The 23,451-nt window shown below is 44.3% G+C and overlaps 1 long non-coding RNA gene across 1 annotated transcript; it reads left to right on the forward strand.

Annotated features, from left to right (window-relative positions):
* The first annotated feature begins 9,452 nt into the window (after positions 1–9,452).
* LOC140393504 (uncharacterized) lies at positions 9,453–23,451 on the forward strand. Its single transcript, XR_011935632.1, has 4 exons — positions 9,453–9,534; positions 10,401–11,088; positions 21,916–22,011; positions 22,402–23,451. It is a non-coding gene; the product is annotated as an uncharacterized lncRNA (long non-coding RNA).

Genomic DNA, 23,451 nt, shown 5'->3' on the forward strand with positions numbered 1-23,451 from the left:
TTCAATTTCAGGTGGCCCATCTCTGCCTATCTGACAATATTTGTTCTACTGACATCTATTTCAAGCCTAGCGACTCTCACATTTACTTGAAGTACACCTCTTTCCTCCCAGTTTCCTCTGGACACTCCCAGGCTGCTCTCCGGCGTTCTCCTGCTCAGCTCAACTCCTGATGTGAAAACCACAGGTCCCCGCGGAAAGTTTTTTATATCACTTACCTTCCCGGGCTGCTCTCTGGTTTTCTCCCGCTCAGCTCAGCTCCCGATGTAGTTATTGTACTGTTCTGTTAAATCATTGTGATTAAACACTGCTCGTCGCTTGCCTCGCAATTCAAAGTCAATGTATCAGGAGTCACATCCTTTGCAATTGCATTGTTAAAGACAGGTGACGGGCATTGGCTCACCTATAAATGGACAGAACTGGAACAGATTGGGTGAAGGGATCAGAAAGACTCTGTCACTCTTGTTGTTGAAAACTCACCACTATTCTACACCATAAAGGGCCGACATTCTAAATGGTGAACAGGGATTCTCACTCCCTGACTCCGATGCAGGCTTCAGTGGGTGCTATTCAGGTCAAACTATATTTTCAAGTTATCCCCCGGTGTAACCCATACCTTCGCAGAAGATTTCATCTACTTACCACTTAGTAGCATTGATCCTGGGTCCCGCATTGCTAAGTAAGTAAAGTAGACTTTGGAATAACCACTGTTTCAGGTTTCAACTTTTAAGTTATTTTATTATTATTTTTTTTTTTCTTTTAAAAGATGCAATCACTGTCTTTACAGAAGGGTAAAAAGATCTTGCTTCTGGACCCTCCTGGTTGGTTGAAGGGACCTTCAGGCCCAACTTGACAATCAATCTTCTTTAAAATCTGGTCTTCTTTAGATGTATTCGCTGGTCAGCTCGGTTGCTATGTCCTATCTTTCCCATGTACCGAGCTCTGAGAGCTGGCTCTGCTGGCTGTCTCTGAGCTGACTCTGAGCTGACTCTGCCTCCTCTTTAAATTCTGGTCTTCCTTAGATGTATTAGCTGTTTTAGCTCGGCTGCTTTGCTCTGTCCCATGACAGAGCTGACTGTAAGCTGACTCTGCTTGCTACTCTTGTTCCTTCTCTGCTTCTCTGCCTCTCTGCTTCTCTGCTTCTCTGCCTCTCTGCTTCTCTGCCCCTTTCTCAGGGTTTATATATTTTTCTAACCGTCATTAAGTTTTTATGACGTAATTGTAAAGTAACTTTTATTTCACTTGGATTGTAAAAGGTACCTTTAATCTAAATTTTTCTAACACGACTAAGTATTCATTTTGGGCATGGCCTCAGCCCATCGATCTGATTACATTGTCCTTTGTGATGTTCAAAAATGCTTTGATTTCAAGAGGGGTGTGAATTTTGGTTCCTGTCATTTCTATAGTTTTATTATTGAATTGTGTCCCCAGCTCATAATTTTGACTTTGATTTGGGTCTAATTTGTGTTCTTGTAGACAGGTTGTCTGCAGTTTTCTTTAATTTACCTGATTTCAGCAAAGCTTCACATCTATATATTTGTCTCCCTGGTCATTCTTTTCTATCTGCTGATTTTACATCAATGAAGGTGTGAATCATTGCTTTTAGCGTAATGCTAAAAATCCACTTGGTTATAACTTGAAAGGTTTACATTTATCACCTAACTCAACTGAAACTCTCATCCATGCTTTTCCAGATGCTTACTAAGATTGTTAATTTCAATGAAGGTGTGAACCATTGTTTTTAGCTTCATACAAAAATCCTGTTTGTTTGCTAAACCTGTTTGGAAGAAGGAATCTGCATTTTATAATCCTGCTCTTTGCAGCTGCTGTTAACCCTTCGTGGGATCTTTCCCTACATTCTCTCATGTTTCTCTCAGGCCAGATATTGCCAGACCTCCATGTTTCAAATGACATATATTTCCATATTATCAATTACACTCTGCTGAGCTGTTTGGAGAATAAACCTGCTTAAGGTAAAAGACACGCTTCAGACTTATTCTTTCACCATAAAGTACTAACATTTAGCAGAGGATGAACTACCAGAAGGATGTGAAGGCTTTGGAGAGGTTGCAGAGGAGGTTTACCAGGATGTTGCCTGGTCTGGAGGGTGTTAGCTATGCAAAGAGGCTGGATAGACTCGGACTGTTTTCATTAGGAAGATAGAGGTTGAGGGGCGACCCGATAGAGATCTACAAGATGATGAGGAACATGGATAGAGTGGATGGGCAGGCACTCTTTCCCAGAGTGGAGGGGTCAGTCACCAGGGGGCAAAGAGTTAAGGTCCATGGGGCAACGTTTAGAGGAGATGTGCGAGGCAGATATTTTACGCAGAGGGTGGTGAGTGCCTGGAACGCGTTGCCAGGGGAGGTTGTGGAAGCAGATACATTAACGGCGTTCAAAAGGCATCTTGACAAACACATGGATAGGGTGGGTATAGTGGGATACGGCACTACGAATTGCTGAGGGTTTTGGCCGAGGGTAATATCATGACTGGTACAGGCTTGGATGGCCAGAGAGCTCAGTACAAATTCTAAGTGAATCAGAAAGGGCTTGTGACGCCAGGAAAGGATTTCGGACTTGCAGACTGGACTCTGATCACATTCGGGAAAGGTCATGTAGCAGCAGTCTGGGAAGAGAGCAGGGGGTGAATAGAGGTGTAACTTGACAGAAAGGGAACTACAGAGCAAGCTGGGAATGTCACTAGAGATAGAAGCCCCCATGATAGGGAAGTTTTAGCAGCTGCTACTAAATTGGAAGATATACTGATAAAGGAAGCTAAACAAAAAAAGAGTTGGGAAGAATTTGGGATATATACCGAAATACTAGATAGGGTACAGGCAGCCCTGTCACACTGGTAGACCACACAGAAAAGGTGCTCCCTGACAGCACATGCGGGGTTATAGGGAAGGCTTGGGGATCAAGATGTCAGAATGGACTCCCCTGCTGCAGGAAAAGTGAGCTTGAAGATTTCTTTTTAGCCATTTAAGCAACCTACTCCTGGGAGTGCAAATCAATAGAGTGCAGGGGGAGAAATTTCAAAGGGATCTACTTTTGAACCACCTAGGGAAGCGTGCAATATAGAAGGAAAGTTGTGGGAATTAAACAAGTTTATTTATGGATTGAATGAAACGCCAGGCGTATGATATTTCCCATGAGAGTTGCTTCCAGTTTAAGGCAGACCCTGCAATACTCTATTGGTTCCACAAGGAGAAACTAGCAGGATTTTTTTTATCATGCCTGTTATGGGCGAGGCATTTTCAGAACCCCAAAATGTATCATGGAGTTCAACCAACCTCTCCCTTTAATGGATTTGTTGCTTTTCCGAGCCCACGGCTTTTTCCCTAGGGGTGGGATTACAATTCTGGACACGTGTGTTTTTAAACACAAAACGCTGTTTATTCCATGAACTCAACTTAACATCTTAAATAAACATTGGATCTCTTAACACCCCTTACTTCAAAGATAACTCAGAAAATATTGCAACAGTAAATAATTCCCTAAAATGTTCCTTCAAACTTCCAAGAGACTTAACACCTTTAAACAAAATCACATCAGGTTAAAGGCTTCACTATTATAAGTTTAAATCACCCAAATGATCCAGAGATGGTCTTTTATGGCAGACATCACAGCTCACAGACACTCCCCAAGCTCTTTTCAAAACTTGCAGCTCTCTGGAAACACAGACACACACAAGCTGTTTTGAAGCTGAAACTAAAAACCTGCCAAAATGGCTGACCTAAAGTCCAACTCCACCCACTCTCTGACATCACTGTTTTCTTTAAGGTACATTGCTTAAACATCCATGTCTTAAAGGTACCCTCACATGACACCTCCCCCCAAGAAAAAAAAATAAACCATCAACTTCAAGATGATTTCATTTTTCACTTTTGCACCATCCACTAAGAAATGTACACAGTAAATATACCTTTTCATTTTTTTAAAAACCCACACTCAAACAGGTATAATAATATAGTCCATTTTTCTTTGTTCTTCTTCCTCCAACCAAAATCCTTCTCGATTGACTGTCTCTTTGAACAAAGTCTCTGCACGATCCATCCATTCCTCTACTCCTCGGCATTTCTCTTCAGAATCAGGGGTGAAATTCTCCGACCCCCCACCGGGTCGGAGAATCGCCGGGTGCTGGCGTGAATCCCGCCCCCGCCGGTTGCCGAAGTCTCCGGCACCGGAGATTCGGCGGGGGCGGGAATCGCGTTGCACCGGTTGGCGGGCCCCCCCGCGCGATTCTCCGGCCCGGATGGGCCAAAGTCCCGCCGCTAAAATGCCTGTCCCGCCGGCGTAAAATAAACCACCTACCTTACCGGTGGGACAAGGCGGTGCGGGCGGGCTCCGGGGTCCTGGGGGGGCACGGGGCGATCTGGCCCCGGGGGGTGCCCCCACGGTGGCCTGGCCAGCGATCGGGGCCCACCGATCCGCGGGCGGGCCTGTTCCGTGGGGGCACTCTTTCCCTTCCGCCTCCACCACGTTCTCCACCATGGCGGAGGCAGAAGACACCTCACTTAATTTCCTTTCAATCTGATACGGTCCACAAAACCTAGCTTTTAAAGGCTCCCCTACCACTGGTAACAACACCAAAACTTTATCCCCACTGGCAAAACTACGAACTTTGGATTTCATGTCCGCTACCCGTTTCATCACATTTTGTGCAACTTTCAAATGTTGTCTAGCCAATTCACCTGCTCTATTTAATCATTCCCTAAAATTTGACACGTAATCCAATAATGTAATTTCCGATTTCTCACCCACCAATTTTTCCTTAAATAATTCCTCATCTCTTACCATTAATGATTGACTTGCCCCTGTATCTCTTAAAATTGTGACTTCTTTACCTGCTCCTCCTGATACACATGAGTAAACTTTACCCACACAAGTAAATTCTTTAAAGACATCTGGCACCTTCTTAACAATTACGTCTTGAACAGGCTGTACAATCGTTTGCACCTCCTTCACTTCCCTTGGGCTTTCCTTTACCACTATAACAAACCCCACTGTCTTATCCTGTTTTCCCACATCAGCCTTCCCACTGCTTTTCTTCAACCACCAACACAGTGACTTTACATGGCCTAGTTTATTACAGTGAAAACATCTGAAACTTTTCATTTCTTTTCCACCCTCCTGGGTTTCTTTTTAAAGAGAAGTACACTCTCTTTATTGTCACCCCATCAGGTCACCTTTACCTTTACCACTTGAGTATTTCTCATGTCCCCATTTTCTATCCCTCACCGGCTGAAACTGATGTCGGAAACCAATCTTTGATTTATGAACTAATTCATAATCATCTGCCATTTCCGCTGCTAATCTCACAGTTTTAACCCTCTGTTCTTCCACATGAGTTCTCACTACATCAGGAGTTGAATTTTTAAACTCCTCCAAAAGTATAATTTCTCTGAGGGCTTCATACATTGGGTCTATTTTCAAAGCCCTTATCCACCTATCAAAATTACTCTGTTTGAGCCTTTCAAACTCCATGTATGTTTGACCAAATTCTTTCCTTAAATTTCTAAACCTTTGTCTGTAAGCTTCAGGCACTAGCTCATATGCACTTAAGATGGATTTCTTCACCACCTCATACGTTCCAGATACCTTCTCCGGTAGTGATGCAAACACTTCACTAGCTCTACCTACCAGCTTTGTTTGAATTAGTAACACCCACATGTCCTGTGGCCATTTCATTTGTTTAGCTATCTTCTCAAATGAAATGAAAAAGGCTTCCACTTCCTTCTCGTCAAACCTTGGCAATGCTTGGACATATTTAAATAGATTCCCACCAAGCCTTTGAATATGACGCTCTTTCTCACTATCCTCATCACTGTACGTTTCCCTTTACGTCTGCCAATTTTAACTGATTGTCATGTTTAATGGCCATTTTCTGAAGTTCAAACTCCCTCTCTTTATCTTTTTCCCTGATCTGTACCTCCCTTTCTTTTCTTTTTTGTTCTGCTAATCTTTCTTTTCTCCTTTCTTCTCTCTCCTTTTCTTTTTCTTTTCTCTCTCTTTCTCTTTCTTTTTCCTCTCTCTCTTTCTTTTTTCTCTCTCTCTCTTTCTCTTTCTTTTTCCTCTCTCTCACTCTCGTATTCCAGCCACTTTAATTCTTTCTCATGTTCCATTTGTTTAATTTGCAACTGAATTTTTGCCATTTCAAATGAGTCAAACTCTATCTCAGGCAACTTAAAATGCTTAAGCACCACCATAATTACCTCATCTTTTCGCAATTTATCAGGTAATGTTAACTGCAATGTTCTTGCCAAATCTAACAGTCTGCTTTTCGTTTCTGACTGTAAAGTACTACGTGTGACATTCTCCACCCCCAAGAACTTCTGAGCCTCTGAAAGAGCCATTGTTCACAACACTCTCCACACTTAAACTAAAATACCACACTGGAAAAGCAACAATCCTTCACTGTCTTTAAGTTCACAAAAGCCAATCCAATAGATAGACTTTTATCCCCCTCGAGCCCCCAATTGTTATGGGCGAGGCATTCTCAGAACACCAAATTATATCATGGAGTTCAACCAACCTCTCCCTTTAATGGATTTGTTGCTTTTTCTAGCCCATGGCTTTTTCCCTTTCAAATGTTGTCTAGCCAATTCACCTGCTCTATTTAATCGTTCCCTAAAATTTGACACGTAATCCAATAGTGTAATTTCAGATTTCTCACCCACCAATTTTTCCTTAATCAATTTAAGTGGTTCTCTTACCTCATGACCAAACATTAGTTCAAAAGGACTAAATTTGGTAGATTACAATTATGGACACGTGGGTTTTTAAACACAAAACACTGTTGATTCCATGAACTCAACTAAACATCTTAAATAAACATTGGATCTCTTAACACCCCTTACTTCAAAGGTAACTCAGAAAATATTGCAACAGTAAATAATTCCCTAAAATGTTCCTTCAAACTTCCAAGTGGCTGGTTTAGCACACTGGGCTAAATCGCTGGCTTTGAAAGCAGACTAAGGCAGGCCAGCAGCACGGTTCAATTCCCATACCAGCCTCCCGAACAGGCAGTGGAATGTGGTGACTAGGGGCTTTTCACAGTAGTTGTAGCCTACTTCATTGTAGCCTACTTGTGACAATAAGTGATTTTCATTTTCAAGAGACTTAACACCTTTAAACAAAATCACATCAGGTTAAAGGCTTCACTATTATAAGTTTAAATCACCCAAATGATCCAGAGGTGGTCTTTTATGGCAGACATCACAGCTCAAGGCAAACACAGACACTCCCCAAGCTCTTTTCAAAACTTGCAGCTCTCTGGAAACACACAGACACACACAAGCTGTTTTTAAACTGAAACTAAAAACCTTCCAAAATGGCTGACCTAAAGCCCAGCTCCACCCACTCTCTGACATCACTGTTTTCTTAAAGGTACATTGCTTAAACATCCATGTCTTAAATGTACCCTCACATGACATGCCTGTTGATGATTTTCTGCGGGGAGGTTCTGTTGAATTTGTGAAATGAGTGATTGATAAAATAAGAAAGAGTTTCAAGGTTGGAAGACAGGCTTCAGGGGCCTTTAAGTACATCGGTTCTGACATTGAGCAGAACAAGTCAAGAGTGATATTGAACCAACAATCCTAACTAGAAAATGCTAATCGCACCTCGATAAATCGGGACAGATCCTCACAAAAAAAGAGGATCCAGCATCCAAGGAAGAAGCAAACCAATTGAGAAATTTGATTGGACGGTTGAACTGGTTGTGTACTCAAGCGAGACCTGACGCTAGTTATACCGTGTTGGAGCTGAGTACTGCGATGAAACATGCTACAATTGAAGAAGTTCAAGGAGGAAACTTTCAAGGAGAAAGATTAAAGAAATTAAATTTAGAGAAATGCACACTCAGGTTTTCAGCCTTGGGTGAACCAGATGATATGAGTTTGGTCATTTATAGTGATGTTTCTCATGCCAATCTTCCAGATGGATATTCCAGCACAGCAGCGTTTATCATATTCTTGGTGAGAAAGAATAATAAATGTTGCCCATTGGCTCTGGAAGGCAAGAAAATTAAAAGGGTGGTGAAAAGCACCTTAGCTGCAGAAACACTGGCATCAGTAGAAACAATAGATATGGGCGTCTACTTTATCCAATATATTGACAGAAATACTATATCAAGGGCAAGGTGAGAAATGTTCGTCCATGGAGTGCCATGTTGTTAACCGATCCATGTGAGATAATGTCCACTCAATGAAAACTGTCACTAAAAAAAGGTTAAGAATAGACCTAGCAAGCAATGTTACAGAAAAGGGGGATTTTTGGTTTTTTTTTAAATTTAGAATGCCCAATTCATTTTTTCCTATTATGGGGCAATTTAGATTGGCCAATCCACCTACCCTGCACATCTTTGGGTTGTGGGGGCGAAACTTACGCAAACACGGAGAGAATGTGCTAACTCTACACGGACAGTGACCCCAGAGCGGGATTGAACCTGGGACCTTGGCGCCGTGAAGCAGCAATGCTAACCACTGCACCACCATGCTGCCCAAGAAGGGAGAGTTCGAAGACAGAATGGAATAGAATCATGACAGTGCCGAAGGAGGCCATTCGGCCCATCAGGTCTGCACCTACCCTCTGAAAGAGCACCCTACCTAGGTCCAACACACACCTGTAATCCCACCTAACTTTTTCTTTCAATGAAGTTCGAGTACCCAATTCATTTTTTCCAATTAAGGGGCAATTTGTAGCATGGCAAATCCACTTACCCTGCACATCTTTGGGTTGTGGTGGCGAAACCCACACAAACACGGGGAGAATGTGCAAACTCCACATGGACAGTGATCCAGAGCCGGGATTGAACGCGGAGGAAAGAAGTCTCCCCACGGAACAAGCCCGCCCGCAGATCAGTAGGCCCTGATCGTGGGCCAGGCCACCGTGGGGGCCCCCCAGGGTTGGATCCCCCCCGTGCCCCTCCTGAGGACTGCCCCCGCACACTCACCTGCTAGGTCCCGTTGTGCGTGAGGTGAGTAATTCACGCCGGCGGGACTGGCCAAAACTGGACGGCCACTCGGCCCATCGGGGCCCGGAGAATTGCCGGGGGGGGGGGCAATGTCAATGGCCCCCGAACGGCATGGCGGGAATCCCGCCGCCATCCAAAAAACGGTGCCGGAGAATAGGGTAGCGGGGGGTCAGATAATCCCGGCCTTTAATTTGAAAGAAAGAGAGGGGAATCTGTCACTGTATCAGCAATTCTATCCCTTGACAATTACAGTGTGAAGCCAATTACATTGTTAAAGGCAGGTGATGGGCATGCACGCACCCCATGTACTACTTTTGGATTTAACACTGTTCTGTAGGATTGTCCAATGTGGTTGTATGTGTGGTGCAGTGGTTGCATGATTGAGGTTTGCAACAAGTTGTCCACGGTTAAATGACACATTCCAAACATAAGTCAGCTGAGAATGTCGTGTGACCACAAAATAGTCACCTGGGACATGGACAGAAAGTCTGCAATTTGGTTCCCTTCCTCCAACCTGGTATTCTGTATTAGTCGCTCACAATGTGGCCTCTTCTACATCGGTGAGATCAATTTCAGATTGTTTTTGCAGACTGTCTCCACTCACTGTTCAATTGTGACTTTCCGCTGCCTTCATCTTGCCAAATATAACACCCTTTTCTAATCTGGCCTGTCTGCATTTTAGCCTTTACATTGTTCCAATGAAATCAAACTCGCTTATTGTCACAAGTAGGCTTTAAATGAAGTTACTGTGAAAAGCCCCTAGTCGCCACATTCTAGCGCCTGTTCAGGGAGGCTGGTGTGGGAATTGAACCGTGCAGCTGGCCTGCCTTGATCTGCTTTAAAAGCCAGCGATTTAGCCCTGTGCTAAACCAGCCCCTAAGCTCAAACTCGGTTTGTTCTCACTGGAATGTCAGAGGTTGAGGAGCGAGTTGATAGAGGTCTACAAAATTATGAGGGGCATAGACAGAGCGGATAGTCAGAGGCTTTTTCCCAGGGTAGCGGGGTCAATAACTAGGGGGCATAGGTTTAAGGTGCGAGGGGCAAGGTTTAGAGGAGATGTACGAGGCAAGCTTTTTACACAGAGGGTAACTCGCGTGGAACTCGCTGCCGGAGGAGGTGGTGGAAGCAGGGACGATAGTGACGTTTAAGGGGCAACTTGACAAATACATGAATAGGCTGGGAATAGTGGGATATGGACTCCGGAAGTGTAGAAGATTTTAGTTTAGACGGGCAGCATGGTCAGCGCAGGCTCAGAGGGCCGAAGGGCCTGTTCTTGTGCTGTACTTTTCTTTATTCTCTTTGTTGTTTTGTTCTGTCCCTCGGCTGATCACTGTGACAGGTTCATTCTGCATTCCAGGTTACTCAGTCCAGGTATGAATGCAGCCAACAATATTAATTGCTTAGAATTCCCTTCCTTCCTCCTTAGCTGAGTTTCATGGGCCATGGATGGACGGAGGGTCAATTTCCAATCTGCCAGCTGAGCTGGGACTCTGCGTGTCTATATCTCCGGTGACGCTTTTGTTGTCACACCACATTCTGAGCCGACTTATGTTTGTAGCGTGCCATTCAACCCATGGAAATGTTGTTGCTGAACTCGCACATGCAACCAATGGACCACACGTACAACCACATTGGACAAAGCACTGTCAGTGAAAAATTATACAAACAGAAATGACATCACAGAAACCCACTGGAACCGTCTATTTAAACTAGAAGAGGGCTTTACAAAGAAATGCAGTAAATAGAAACCAAACAACAAATACCTTACCACAGGACAGGAAGCCAAAAATATAGAGCTACAGAGTCCAGTCCACAGACAACTACTGAAGAGCATTAAGCAAAGGGAATCGCAGAATTAATCTTAAACTACTTGAAATTTCAGCAATGTTAAAGGAGGTACAACTCAGGAGCTGCAGAGATAAACAGAATCATCAAGACCACAAATGCCTCAAGAACTTTAACAACATAAATGCAAGAAGCAGAAGAAATTGATACCGAAACCAGAACGTACATCAAAAAGATTACATTAACACATTGACAATAAACTGTGGCTAGTACTCTGAGATGTTCAGATGTTTCCTGGCATGTACAGTCTTCTGTATTTCCTGAATAGGGTAAGTGCACACAGGCCCACGTTTTCACAATGATAAAAGTAGAACTAACGCGCAGGATGCTTTCTTGACACGAGAAGCAAAATAAGCAAGTGATATGGACTACAATATGTCATTAACTCCTTCGTTAGGACCCTCTATACATGACTAGTTTGGTGATGCTGGTTTAATGAACACCAATGTTTCACATATCATGTTTTGCACAACATATTTTTAGAATCATCGCTACCTGTTAAAGGGATGTGTCAATAGCGTATCTACCTGAACCTTCTTATCTTATTTGCTAAATTTCTGTACCAAGGAACTTTTCTCAGCAACAACTTCAATCCCAGAGCTGGACAGCCCAAAATCCTTGTATAATTCCAAAAAGTAGATTCAGACTATTAGCCTGCAGAGTACAATTTGTCAGCTCATGCACTTGTGAAATTGCACTAGTCACAAACTAAAATAACAAATATTTGCATTCTGTAGCACACTCAGATGTACAATCATTGTTGTTTAATTTACAATCAACTCTATTTGCCGTTCAAAATGGCACGAAACTCAATGGGGATTAAATTGTCTGACTCCCGAAAATAGACATGAGGATTGCAATGTATGATTAACCCACGTCCATTCGTTACATCGCAGGCGGCATGATAAAATTGTGCTGCCTGCTGTTCTAAATGATTGCTGCATGCAACCAGAGCTATGCACCTTGCTCATTTGCTGCAAGCATCAGTAGGATATCATGAGTGGCTGGAGCTACTGAGAGGTTGCCTGTACCTCTTAAAGGGGAGGTCATATTGTGACTAAATAAATGGCGGGTGGCAGCAGTCAATGCCAGTTGTACGGCTCCAAGGACATGGATAATGTGCAAAAAGAAACTTAATGACCTGGTACAAACCTTCAAGGTGAGTGAGTTCATCTTCAAATGGCAGATCCTGCCAACTGCACCATTAACCTGTTGAGGAACCTGTTGGAGGTTTTTCAGGATGTTACTAACATAATTGATAAAGGGGAGTCATAGAAGTGGTATACTTGGATTTTCAGAAGATCTTTGAGAAGATTTCCCACTGGAGGTTAGGTAGCAAAATAAAAGCATATGGGACAGGAAGGAATAGATTGGAGTAAGGATTGGTTAATCGGCAGAAAACAGAGTAGGAATAAATGGGACACTCACGCATTGGCAGGCTGTGGCTAGTGGGGTACCTCAGGGATCAATATTCGGGCTCCAGCTGTTCACAATATATATCAATGATTTGGATCTGAGGGCAAAATGTAATAGTTCCAATTTCGCAAATGATACAAAGCTAGTTGGGAATGTGTGTTGCGGGGAAGACACATAGTGGTTTCAAGGGGATTGGGACAGACTTAGTGAGTGGGTAAGTACCTAGCAGATGGAATATCAGATTGAAAATGTGAGGTTATCTACTTTGGTAGGAGGAACAGATGTACAGAATATTTTTTGAAATGGTGAGATTAGAAGGCGTTGATGTACAAAGGAATCTGGGTGCCCACTGAAAGTCACTGAAAGCTAACATGCAGTTGCAGCAATTCTGAAGGCTAATGGAATTTTTGCCTTTATTGCAAGAGGATTTGAGTACAGGAGTAGCAAAATCGTGTTACTGTCATGTCTGGGTCCCTTTAAAAAATGGGTGTTTATCAAATAGCTGCAGTGATGTCATTGGGTGAGTGGAGCTGGAATGTGGTTCTGTCTTTTACTTTCGTTTTGAACTGGAAGCTGCTTTGTGTCTTTCAGTTGGGGAGCTGCATTCAAGCAAGAAGATGTATTTTGATTTATCTCTCTGCCTACTAAAGTATGTTTCCAGATCACTGGATGATTTCAAAGTAATACCTGTTTCTGCATGGAATGCAAACCTACTGTCTTTGTTAAAAAGGGGTGTTTGACTTATGGATGTTGTTAGGAAAGTTATTAAGTGTTACCCATAGAGTACTGTATCTGTGGGGATTATAAGTGTTGGTAGTTGATAAGATGTTTACTGTGCGTTTATAAAATGTCATCTGGATTCATAGAATAAACATTGTTTTTGTTTAAATATACTTTAGATCTCTGTTGCATCACACCTGGAAAGTGGACCCTTGTGCTCCCTATAACCAAAATCTATTAAAATTTGTGGGTCAGGTGAACTCCCTGATTTACTTTGGAGTTCTCTAAACCCTGGCCCATAATATCACATTTGAATAGAATCTTGGGTACACTGTACCTGGATTACTGTGTGCTCCTTGGTCCCCTTACTGTAGTAAGTGTGATGTGGAGATGCTGGTGTTAGACTGGGGTGAGCACAGTAAGAAGTCTTACAACACCAGGTTAAAGCCCAACAGGTTTGTTTTGAATCACTAGCTTTCGGAGCACAGCTCACCTTTTAAAAATAATAATAATAACATAAATAACCTGATGAAGGAGCTGTGCTCCAAAAGCTAGTGATTTGTAACAAACCTGTTGAACTTTAACCTGGTGCTGTAAGACTTCTTACTGTAGTAAGTGCATTATTGCCATAGAGGGAGTGCAACAATGGTTCACAAGACTTGTTCCCAAGATGGTGGGACTGTATTGTGAATAGCGCTTGGGGGAAACTGGACCTGCATTCTCTAGAGTTTCGAAGATTGAGAGATAACCCCATTAAAACCCACAAAATACTTAAGGGATAGACAGTGTAGGTGCAGGAAAGATGTTTCCCCCTGGTTGGGGAGTCTAGAACCAGTGAACACAGTGGCAAGATTACGGAGAAGTCACTGAAGACCATGATGAGGAGAAATAGTTTTACAGGGCATTGTGAATCTTTAGAATTCTCTATCCCAGAGGGCTGTGGAAGGTCAGTCATTGAGTTTGTTTAAAGCAGAGATTGATAGATTTCTAAATCCCAATGACATAAAGGAAATGGGGAGAGTATGGGGAAAAGGGCATTGAAATAGATGATCAACCATGATTGCATTGAATAGCGGAGCAGTCTCGATGGGCTGATTGGCCTACTCTTGCTCCTATGTTCCTCGCCCTACAATGCAGATACTTGGCATTGCCCTTACTGTTGGAAGCCTCACATCTACAACACAAAGCTTATCAATGTTGGCGCCACATAAATATTAAGTATATTGCAGGTCACAGAGCGACATACTTCCCTATTTCTTGCTTGAGAAAATGGTACATAACTGGAGAAGCAGGAAATAACTGGAGGAGGACGAGCATGCCTTCATTCTGAATTCTCCCTCTGTGTTCCCGAACAGGCGCCGGAGTGTGGCGACGAGGGGATTTGAAAGTAACTTCATTGCACTAATAAAGATTATTATAATAAAGATTATTATGTTTTAAAAAAGAATTTCCAATTAAGAGGCAATTTAGCGTGGCCAATCCACCTACCCTGCACATCTTTGGATTGTGGGGGTGAGACCCAGGGAGAGTGTGCAAACTCCACACGGGACAGTGTGCCTTCATGGTTCAACATTTATGTATGGCTGCTGGTTATCCTCGCAAGGGGTGTCACTGAGGCCAAGGTCACTCATTGTATGGGAGTGATTGATATTGGGGGTGTCTGCACACCTAATATTCCTCCTCTCTTCCCACTTGTCCATTATTGCAGTCTCTTCCGACTCACAAGGCATAGCCGGTGGAAGCTGGAACTTTTTCCTCCCTTCTCAAAATCAAACATTGATCCTTTTTGATTGCAGTCAGCCAAGAACTAGAACCATCCCAATCAGAGGATGAGGAGAAAGAAGACAGTGAAGAGATACCGTCACTCGATCTTATACTCACAACCACCAAATCAGAGATTGACACTGCATGTGTTTCAAATGAGTGGACTGAGGAACAATTCACTCACTGTGAAGCACCCAGTACAAGTGTGCAGGAACTAAAGCAAGAGAAAGGGGTGGAGTATAGAACATAGAACATTACAGCGCAGTACAGGCCCTTCGGCCCTCGATGTTGCGCCGACCTGTGAAACCACTCTAAAGCCCATCTACTCTATTCCCTTATCGTCCATATGTCTATCCAATGACCATTTAAATGCCCTTAGTGTTGGCGAGTCCACTACTATTGCAGGCAGGGCAATCCACACCCTTACTACTCTCTGAGTAAAGAACCTACCTCTGACATCTGTCTTATATCTATCTCCCCTCAATTTAAAGCTATGTCCCCTCGTGCTAGACATCACCATCCAAGGAAAAAGGCTCTCACTGTCCACCCTATCCAATCCTCTGATCATCTTGTATGCCTCAATTAAGTCACATCTTAACCTTCTTCTCTCTAACGAAAACAGCCTCAGGTCCCTTAGCCTTTCCCCATAAGATCTTCCCTCTATAACAGGCAACATTCTGGTAAATCTCCTCTGCACCCTTTCCAATGCTTCCACATCCTTCCTATAATGCGGTGACCAGAATTGCACGCAATACTCCAAATGCGGCCGCACCAGAGTTTTGTACAGCTGCAACATGACCTCATGTCTACGAAACTCAATCCCTCTACCAATAAAAGCTAACACACTGTACTCCTTCTTAACAACCCTCTCAGCTTGGGTGGCAACTTTCAGGGATCTATGTACATGGACACCGAGATCTCTCTGCTCATCCACACTGCCAAGAATCTTACCATTAGCCCAGTGCTCTGTCTTCCTGTTATTCCTTCCAGAATGAATCACCTCACACTTTTCTGCATTAAACTCCATTTGCCACCTCTCAGCCCAACGCTGCAGCTTATCTATGTCCCTCTGTAACTTGTAACATCCGTCCGCACTGTCCACAACTCCACCGAGCAGGTTTCAGTTTGCCAGAGGGCGAGGTTGCAAATTAGACTTGCTGCAGAGAAGTCAAATGAGGACTTTGGTTGACCCGGCCACAGAGGATGGCCGATGGGCGTCCATTAAAAATGCCTGGTGGACTGGAAAGCCTGTGCATGATGTTAGAAAACATGGAGAAGTCCAGCAATACCTTGGCACAGGGCTTCGCACAGACGTTGAAGCTCATTCTTTCCAACCTGAAACAGGTGGTCACCTCCATCAGCACACTTGTGCAACCCACCACGATGCAGTTGCTGGTGGCACAGTGGGCACCGTAGCTTCCACTTAAGCGCTAAGAGTTGGGGTAGAAGCTCAGAGTGTCATCATCATGGCTCCGGTTACCATTGTCCAAAAGGGGCTTCCAGAGCATCACAATAGTCCATCAATACCTTCTCCAATAGAGCCATAGGAATGCCGAGGCACAGCAGTGGCTCCATGGAACATGAATCTGCCATCCTCTCTCACAGTGATGCCGTTCCTGTGTCCACCCCCTCCCACTCTGCCCGTGCCCTTGCTTCAAGCTGTCGCAGCCCAGGCTGAGATGGTGCAGTCAGAAGCCAAGTCCACTATTTAATGCCAGTTACCATCCACCCTCCATGATCCAAACCCTGGGGAAACATCTCGCAGATTAGGCAAAAGAACGCGGAGGCCAGGTATTAGAGACAACACAAGCATCATCATTTTAGTTTTGTATGCATTGTGTAAAGGTTGAATTTGTAGAATTGAATTGGAATGTGTTCCTCTGGCGGTGTTTATTTATGTGCTGTGGGATCAAGACTGATGAGATAGTGAAAGAAGAAAGATAAGGAGTATGTGACTTATGGTGAATGGGGAGGTGAGGTTACAGGTATCATTCATGAAATACTTGATCTCATACAGTCCCGGTAGGGGGAACTGCTAACTTTGCAGCCTTCTTATTTCCTCTTCCTGTTTCTCCACTTCCTATTGATCTTCCATTGTGTCTGCCTTCCTCTTCCTTGTGCTCCTGCTCCTCAGCTTCCTGCCTGATTGGGCGGGGCAAAGGCTGCTCCCCCATAATTTTCAGGGCGTGAAATAAGCAACTAAACGTCTTGATACCTGTTCAGCTGAGTACTCCTCCAGAGTGGTCCAGGCAGTGGAAGTGTAGCTTGAGGATGCCATGCTGTTAAGCAGACAATGATCTAGGAAACAGATCATGAAACGGGAACCTGAGGATTCAATATGGCAGACGAATAGGCTCCACCACCCCTGCACACCCCCCTGACCTGGCTGAAAGTTTGCCGGGATCAGACGTGCAGTAGGCATTATGGACATGTGCTGGAAGTATGTTTGTTGAATCCTTTTGTGAAGTTGGACTGCTACCAGCACTTGATCTTTTATTTTATTTTTTAAAAATTTAGAGTACCCAATTCTTTTTATTTCCAATTAAGGGGCAATTTAGCGTGGCCAATGCACCTACCCTGCACATCTTTTTGGGTTGTGGGGGCAAGACCCACGCAGACCACGGGGAGAATGTGCAAACTCCACACGGACAGTGACCCGGGGCCGGGATCGAACCCGGGACCTCGCCGCCGTGAGGCAGAGGTGATAACCACTGCGCCACCCTGCCGCCCCATGCAGCGCTTGATCTGCCACCTGATAAATGTGCCCAGAAAATCATGGTGCTAACCGCCAGAAAAAGACCCTGCAGAAATTCCAGTTATAGGGCTCGTCCACTGCAGGCAGATTAGTTGCTGGTTTGAGCTGGGCAATTTTTTGATTATTTTCTCCAACTTCACAAGTTTTTAACCTGTGAGCTCGGCTAACCATTTTTTTTGCCTGTTGAGATATTTCATGGTTGGCGTTATTGCCCCCATGAGACTCTCGGGGATGACACAATTAAACTCCCATGAGCCTCATGGAGTACAAGCTCCCCCGCTGAGGGGTGGAGGCACTTCCACGGGATGGTTAACTCAGGACCTTTAAAGCCGGCCCAGGCAGGAGTCGAGCTGCACAGTGGTCTCGGCCGGGACTGTTACGGTCCCGGTTGAGGCCGTACTGATGTGTGCGGAACGGCCTCAACCGGGACCTGGGATTCATGTCGCATTACATTCAGCCCCCACCATCTGGCCTGGGCCTGCAAAATCCTACCAACTGTCCTGGTTTGAGACAATTCACACCTCTTTAACCTGGGGTTAACCCTCTCTCTGGCTTCCACCCACTAAGCTGTAGCCAGTGGAAGAAACATTCGGGTTAAAACACAGCAGAAGAGTGCAGGATTTGCAGAAGGGTAATTGTCAACTCTCCCAGTTGCTCGTTTCAAATTGTGAACTGAGATCTTCACAAAATACTTAATAAAGACTTAATTACCCGCAGATGCTCGCATTCAAAGCATTGTCTTGCAACTTTGACTTTGTCTATATATATGTTTCTGGAACCTACCTCTTCATCTACCCGAGGAAGGAGCAGTGCTCCGAAAGCTAGTGATTTGAAACAAACCTGTTGAACTTTAACCTGGTGTTGTAAGACTTGTATTTTATGCCATGGGGTTGTTTGAGATTGATGCAGGTGACAGCTGCCTAACTTCCCAGTCCATTGTACACTACTGCGTCAGAAGGCATTCTGATGTTCTTTATTTGAGGCAAGCAAGCTAAGTCTCCTTCTCCAGTGGAACAAAGAAAACAGGACAGGCAAGCACCAGGTTGTGCCTGCATTGCATTGCAGCTGACCCCAGAGTCCATGGGGTCAGAGACAATGTTAACATTGCCTTGCATGCTCCCCATCACCAGCCTGGAAACTTCATCAACAGAAGGTTTGTGACTATACAGGCAGTAGGTCTGTGACCAGTTTCCCCGTGTCAACCATGATTCATTCATCCCACACCAGCCCTCAGTGCAATGTCTACTTCCAAACAGACCATCAGGTCACAGGCTGGCTACTTGATCAATAATGTCTCACCACCGCTGTTAGGAACCTGGGGTCAAAGAGCTGGACTCCAGTGAGAGTGATGTCATCATTGAAATATTATTGTGCAGACCATAAATGGAACCACCGCTTAATTGATTCTTGAGGAGCTCCGAGCATCTCCAGATTTCTCGTGCAGTGCTGCATGCCACATTATTTTACAGAGCGCGACCCTTGTCATCAGCTGGGAAGGGAAAACTGGAGGAGGAAGGCAGGAGTAGGATCGCTCACCTGTCCCTCCACCTTATAGAGCTCTCAGAGAACAATTCATAGATCACCTCAGCTGAACCATCCCTGCACTTCCCAACATACCAACAGTCCTGCCATCTTTATAACCACTGTCCTCAGAATCGCCATCTGCCTCCCTTCTTTCAGTCCAGCCTGACAGGTGCTGCCCTCGTTTGATGGCTCACCGTTACCCAAAAAAAAAGTTTACTTCAAGATCTCAGTTCACAATTTGAAACGAGCAACTGGGAGAATTGACAATTACCCTTCTGCAAATCCTGCACTCTTCTGCTGTCTTTTAACCCTAACGTTTCTTCCACCTGGGTGCCCACTGGCTACAGCTTAGTGGGTGGAAGGCAGCTGGGTTTCCAATCGGAGACTTCAGATGGTCAACTTTGACCAGTTCTATTTCTCCACTTCAGAACAACAGGGTGCAGGAGTAACATGAGGTACTGGAAACCCTGGTAAATTCCCCATCCCAAGTCCAAGATGGCTACAGTTGGATTTTCCATCTTAACAGCAGGAATGCCAGCAGCGCCTTATTTTCCACCTCCCTTTTTCCCAAACAGGCATGTAGGTGAATAAGCAGGGCTGTGTCGGCTGCCTGTCTCAGTATAATTAGCTTCCAGCACAAATTTGCAGCTCTGCGTGGTCCAAAGTTTTAAATGTAAATCACAAATATCGTCATGGTCTATTCTGTAACTAGGGGAAACTTTATCGTACATCAACACTTCTCCAACTGTTTGCTATGATTACAAGCTATTTCTGGTGTGCTTTTGTGCTTAATTACAGAGTGTTTCGAAGAGGAAATTACGTCACGCAGTGCAGTGCAATGTAGAGACCCCCTTTCTCTTTGGTAAATAAAGGAGAATGTTAACTAAAAATGAACCATGACACTGTTGGATAACTTGACTTTGTTGTAATTTTACACAGTGGCCCAAATATTGCTGTCAAAATAATGGCAAGTCTAATGTTTACGTTTAGCTTCAGCTTAACACAAGCGGCTGGTGGAATATTTACAAAATGATGTGGGGTTGGAACATAGGAAGCCAGGGATCTTGAAAGTTTGGTTCAATTACATCTTTTTTAATTGGGTCGTTCAATTAACAGGGTTAAATCGACGTCCACAGGCCTTGCTGTGAAAAGAGAGTATCGGGCAGCACAGTGGCGCAGTGGGTTAGCACTGCTACCTCACGGCGCCGAGGTCCCAGGTTCGATCCCAGCCCTGGGTCACTGTCCGTGTGGAGTTTGCACATTCTCCCTGTGTTTGTGTGGGTTTCACCCCCACAACCCAAAGATGTGCAAGGTTGGTGGATTGGGCACGCTAAATTGTTCCTTAATTGGGGGGAAAAAAAAGAATTGAGTACTTTAAATTTATTTTTTAAAAACAAGGTGAGGTGAAAGGTGATTGGGGTTCAGCAGGATTGTGGGATTGGGGTTACAAACAGATCAGTCATATATTATTGAATGGCAGAGCAGGCTCGAGGGGCCGAGTGGTCTACTCCTGTTCCTAGTTCGTATGGTCCAGGAATAACTATCCAAGGAAACAGGCGAACGTCTGCCTTGTGCACCAATAGGTGAGGAAAGAGAAACAACAAAACAATATTCCTGCAAAACACTTGATTTCTCTGGCCCAGAAAGTGAACAATTGAAACTTTGGGAGGGATTTTGGGGTCTTTCCCGCTGGCTGGATCTTCTGGTCCTACCGGACGTGACTTCCTGCAGCGGGTTCCCAGCCGGATGGGGGAGCCAAGCAAAATGCTGTGGAATTGGCGGGACTGGAAGGTCGGCTGGTGACCAACGGTTACCCACCTCCATTGCTGGAAGACACGGTGGGGAGGGGGCGCGCTGGTAACCAACGGTTACCCACCTCCATTTCTGGAAGACACGGTGGGGAGGGGGCGCGCTGGTAACCAACCGTTACCCACCTCCATTGCTGGAAGACACTCTGCGGTGGCAGTGTGGGGCGGGGGGGGGGGGGGGGGCGGGGTGGAGGGGGGCAGAAAATCTCATCTTTTGAGTCTCATAACTTCAGGTAGTAAATTGCTCTTAGGGCTTTTTCATTGTAAAATCTTTTACAGAATCTCTCGCTTCCTTTCACGGCTCCCCAACTGTTGCTAATCAATAGGACTGCTTGTCTGACATCCAGTACTGAATGAGCAGAAATTTCCTCCGTATAAGTATTGGGAGGACTGAAGTCATTGACTCCTTCCCTCGCCCTGACAACAGTCTGAACCAGAATAAGCTGAACCAGACAGTTCACAACTACGGTGTCAGATTTCACTCCAAGACTGGCTCTCAACCAAATATTTGTACCACCACTGAGACCGCCTATATCCGACTTCATAACATGATTACATTTCACCTCTACCTCTTCTCATCTGATGTTTCAGCCCTTATCAAGCCTTTGTTACCTCTCGACTTGGATATGCCAACGTAGAGATCGTTGGCTTTCCAACCTCTACAAACATGCGAAGATCTACTGCTGATGTCCTTCCTCACACCAAGTCCCATTCATCCATCACTCCTGTGCTTGCTGATCTACATTGCCCCCAATAAATTAACATTTTGATTTTAAAATGCTCAAGTCTGTCTTCAAATCCCTCCATGGCCTCACCCCTTCCTATCGATTTTAATTGTTCCAGCATTAGTGGCCGGGCCTTCCGCTGCCCATGTCTTCGGGGAGCATTTTACAAGGGGATGGACAGCTTGCCCGCACCCCACCACCAAAACCCTTCTCCCAGTGGAAGCAAAGACAGCGTGTAGCCCCCAAAAAAAGAGACGTTGGCACTTTACATTTAAAGGTTTGAAGTATTGAACAATGCCCAAATTGCACATTCATCCCCAACAACAACATCCACAAAAAAAGTTTTGGTGACTTGTCCAATGATTTTGATCTGCTGATTTCCAGAGACAACGACACATTGCCTGAAAAAATAGAACGAGATGTGGACCCTGAAATGGGAATGGATCTACAAGATGCTGCTCAAACTCTTCTGCTGCTGAGGTGAGGGAGGAAACCCTGAAGACATTGCATTATGGTCAGAATTTATCCCACTGGGGTATGATTGAATATTCAGTAATAAATGCACCAGAGAACATCGGTAAATGTAAATCAGACAAAAGAGTTTGAGGTTCGAGACCGAAAGCAGTTTTCAAGTCACCACGAGTCCCATTTTCTGAGGGTGAAGAGAAATGGCACGGCGGAAAGGAGAAATTAGTTGATCTGTTTTGAAAACCTCTACGGCAATCAACTGTTATGTTTGCAAATTATTCCCTGACCCTAGTCAAGGGAAACAATCATTTGGGTCCTCCAACTGGAGAAATGTTGGAGGAGATATTGCTGATCATGACATTTCCAAAAGTCATATTAAATCTATGTGTGCATTTGTTCAAGGATGTAAATTATCTGGAAGAATTTGAAAAGGAGTGTTTTTACTGGAGGAAACTGCTGAAATGTGTTGCTGACGCAGTCAAACCGCTGTCTCCCATTGGACTACCTCTAAGAGGACATGAAGAGTCATCAGTGTCAAGTCGAAGAGGTAATGTTTTAGCCTGCCTTGAATATCTCAGTGAATTTGACGAGCTTCTCAAAGAGCATTTGAAAAGTTATTAATAATGTGGCTCAGGGACGACCAACCTTTTAAACGTACAGAACCTACGATGACGTCATCACTATGACGGCAGAGTGGCTCAGAAACCAATTCACTAATGAAGTCGAAGATGCCAATTACTATCCCATAATAGTTGATTCAACACCAGATGAGAGTCATGTGGACCAATTAACATTAATTTTAAGATGTATGCCAGCGATGGTGAAGTTGTAGAGCGATTTCTCTGTTTTGCCCAGCTACAATTCCACACTTCTGAGTGTCTGGAGACAACTGTATTGGAAATCATTTCAAATGTGGTTTGGACAGCAAACATTGTCAGGGGCAGAGCTTCGATAATGCTGTAAATATGGCAGGAAAATGTTCAGATCTACAAGGAAGACTGAACAATGCAAACCTCTGTGCACTATTCACCCCAGGTGCCAGTCGCTCCTTGAATTTGATCTGCAACGCAGCAGCTGAATCATGTGGGGCAGCCGTATATTTTTTTTACATTGTTCAAAACTTGTATGCCTTCTTATGGGTTTCAACAAATCAGTGGAATGTGCTGCAATCACTCCTGGGGAAGGCATAAGGAAAACATTTAACGATCAGAAGAATTTATGACACCAGATGATCCATTCGTGCAGAAACTGTTCTGACTTTGAGACTGAACTTTGTTGATATAAAGGAATGCTTTTCAGACATAGCCACATCAAATTCAGAGCAACCACATGTGAAAACTGAAGCAAAATCCTGACCAGACAAGTTTGAAAAGTATGAAATTGCTATTTTTACTCTTTTGTGGTACCATTGCTTCAAAGAATTTATGCCATCAACAAAATGTTGATACAACT

This window comes from Scyliorhinus torazame, chromosome 17, assembly GCF_047496885.1.
Source record: "Scyliorhinus torazame isolate Kashiwa2021f chromosome 17, sScyTor2.1, whole genome shotgun sequence".
NCBI lineage: Eukaryota > Metazoa > Chordata > Chondrichthyes > Carcharhiniformes > Scyliorhinidae > Scyliorhinus > Scyliorhinus torazame.